Here is a 3,289-nt window from a genome sequence, read left to right as displayed (position 1 = left end):
GAGAAAGAGAGGGAAGGGAAGAGACGAAGGAGGGGGAGGAGGGAAAGGAAAGAAAATAGAAAGGGAAGGGAAAGCTGTGCCAGGGCTGGGCTGCGGCCAAGCCCCCAGGGCTGCTCCCTTTAGCGCATCGCAGCCCCCAGCACACCCCGGGAGGGGGCTCGGCCGCTTCGGCCCCCGGTGTGCAGAAAAGGCAGAGGGGTGTGCACGCGTGTGTGTGTGTGTGCGTGTATAAATAAACGAGCCCTGGCGAGGAGGAGGAGGAGGAGGAGGAGGAGGAGGAGGAGGAGGAGGAGCGGGAGGCTCCCTCTCCAGCGGAGTCCCTGCGACTTCCTCCCTCCACCCTCTGCGGGACCCTTGGCTGAGCCAAACTTTCGATTAAAGCCCGGCGGAGCGGCGCGATGAGGGGGGATAAAATAAAAATACAAATGAAAAAAAATAATAAAATAAAAGGAGGAGAAGGCCAAGAGGCTGCAGAGAGGGGAGGCTGGCCGCAGGCAGCCGAGCAGGGGAGCAGCAGGGCCCAGCTAGCGGAAACAAAAGGAGCCGGGACCAGCCTGGCTCTCGCCTCCCTAAACCGGAGGGAAGGGAGCTGCTCTCCCTCTCCCCGTGTCTGCTTTCAATTCTGGCCTTTTTCCTTGTTTTCTTTTTCTTCTTCTTCTTCTTTTCATTTATTTATTTATTTTTCTCTAGCCCGCCCCCCCCCCCCCCCGATGTCTTTGCTTTGATTTGTTTTTTTCTTTTTATTTTCCTTTCTCAGGATATGAGGGGATGTTTAGAAAATCCGCTGCCCACGCCAGCAGCTGACTCATGTTTTTATTAAAGAAGGCCTGTGCTGAACTGACTCCGCGTATTCCCTCCGGACCTCCTGCCCCAACTCTGCCGGGATTGCCCCCCCCCAGCCCCAAAGCCCCCATCCGGACCCTCGGACCTCCAACGTGTGCCCTTGGCCACTTTTACCCTCCCCACGATGCTCCTGGGGCAGAGCATCCTATGGTGGGGGCACCCCAGGATAGTGATTTTTGATTTTGGGGGGGAAAAGGGACTAAAAGATACCCTACAACGGGGCTGTCCTGGCACAGGGTGTAGGGGACGTGGGGATGGTGGGGGCTGGATGGGGACATTTGGCTGCCGAGGGCATGGAGCTCACCTAAAAGCCCCCATCTCCTCCTCATCCATCCCATTATATCCGATGTGCTGCACCCTAGGGCTGAGTGCCCACGGGGAGCAGGTTAATGGGTCCGCTTTAAGTCCCCCACACCCTGATGAGCGCAAATCAATTCTCTGAGGAGCTCTTGAGAGGCACAACGTTACAGCCTGTCCGCACAGGGATTTTTTGCACTTTGTTTCACCTTTATAACAAGGTGCAGAGGCTGGTTGGATGGAGACTGCCCTCTGAACCAGCACTTCTTGTCCCCGTGTCTGCCTTGGGGACGTGCTTTAGTCTGATCCAAGTAAAAAAAATGAAGAAAATGCATCATCCATCCTGAAAGAGAACGTTTCCCTGCAAAGATGTCCTTTTTTTTTTTCCTTCCAAGATCAAAAAGCCCTTCCCACAAAGACAACACAGCTGAGATCTGGGCCCGGCTTGTTGGCGAGGCGGTGCCATCCCCTCCGTCTTGCCGGGCGAAGGCGCGCACAAAGGGCACAGCTGGTGACTCCCAGCCCACGACATCGCCGCTTATCTCCTGCTATCTCAGCACGTGCTGCCCACTGATGGAAATCCAACGTGGAGAGCTTGTGTTTGGAGAGCTCACCTGCTGGTGGCACAGGGCACAAGGGGCCAGGCTGCCCCCCCCCAGCTGAAATGATGAGTGTCCGAGAGCCGGGGGCAGGCGGCGGGGATGTGCTGCGCGCAGGGCTCTCTGCCAGGCTTTTCCCAAGGGATAAGGACGTGCCTGCTGGGTCCCTGCTGGGAATAGCTAGGCAGAGCCATTTCCCGGCACCATCCCTCTTCCCAAAACAACAGGAGAGGGAAAAACCCATCGGTGCAATCCTGCTGGGCCCCGTGCACCGGGGACAGGCACCCGGCACGGTGCGGCACGCATCCTGATCCCGAGGGCGGGCGCCTCCCCCTCCTCCCTATAAAGAGGTGACCCCAGTGCTCATCCCCAGACCGGGAGAAAGGGCGATGGAGGCACCCAAAATTCCCAGGAGGAGCCCGCTGGGGTTGATGACGGCTGCTTTGGGATGCCGGGGGGGGGCTGCAGAGCCCACGGCACCCGGCGAGCACGCGGCGCCGCACGTCCCCAGCCAGCACCCGGGGCCGGCGCTGGTTTGGGGTCACGGCAGCTCCTGGGAAAGGCCAGCACGGAGGAAGCCCCAGCGCCGGAGGGACTCGCGCCTGCGGGTGCGTGGGCAGTGGGGGGAGCAGCTCGGTGACCCCTGCCTCTCCCCCCTGCTTTGCTCACCTCTATTTTGGGCGCCTGCACTTCCATCCATGAGGCTTGCGGGACGCAGCGATTCCCCCGGGGCCGGGACAGCTGCAGGGGAGGCTGCCAGAGCTGCTCTCTGCGGAGGTCTCTGGCCTTCAGCAAGGCCAAATAAGTGGCCTTAGAGCTTACGTGGGCTCGGGGCAGCGTGGTGTTGGGTTTCTGGGGGGCACAGCAGCCAACGGGATGGGGATGCTGTGGGGTGCTCTGCTCTGGCATCACAGCAGCTCTGTGACCTGCTGTCCCACCCCAGGATGAGCTGGGGACCCTGGGAAAAAGATTTCTTTTTCAAGCCACTTTTTTTAAGCTCTTTTAAGCCACCTGAGCCAGGTGAGCTGGCAGGACGGTGGGAAAGGATGTGCAGGAGTCAGCGACAGGTCCCATGTGGCAGCAGGGGGGAGGCAGGTAGGGCAGGAGCAGCAGCTCTCAGCCCTTTCCACTTCTCTGGAGGTTCAACGAGGGCCCGTGGCTTCAGTTCTGAGCCCGTATCAGCCACAGGTCAGCCTGGGAGATTCGGCATCGCTGTGATGTGGTGGCTGAGCCTCAGCCCACGAGAGAGGGCAGTGTCCCTCCAGGCGCTGCCCTGTCACCTCCTCAGGGTTTGGTGCTGGGAGGAGGCAGCAGGCAGCAGCAGAGGATGAAATCCCGCTGCCTCCCCCTCCCCAGCCTCTTTCCACCCCCATCCCACGTGCTCTGCTCACCCCCGCCACCAGCCCTGGTATGAAATGTGCTGAACGGGGCCCCGGGAGGCAGCGGCAGGCTCGGGGGGGGGTGGATGTTAATAACGGTGCCGTCCGGTCGCCCCAGACTTTCCCACACATCTGCAGCCACTTAACGTGGGAATCGTTAACCCTCTGCGC

The sequence above is a fragment of the Aythya fuligula genome, chromosome 14, assembly GCF_009819795.1.
Source record: "Aythya fuligula isolate bAytFul2 chromosome 14, bAytFul2.pri, whole genome shotgun sequence".
In the NCBI taxonomy this organism is placed as follows: Eukaryota; Metazoa; Chordata; class Aves; order Anseriformes; family Anatidae; genus Aythya; species Aythya fuligula.
This window is presented reverse-complemented; position numbering follows the sequence as displayed.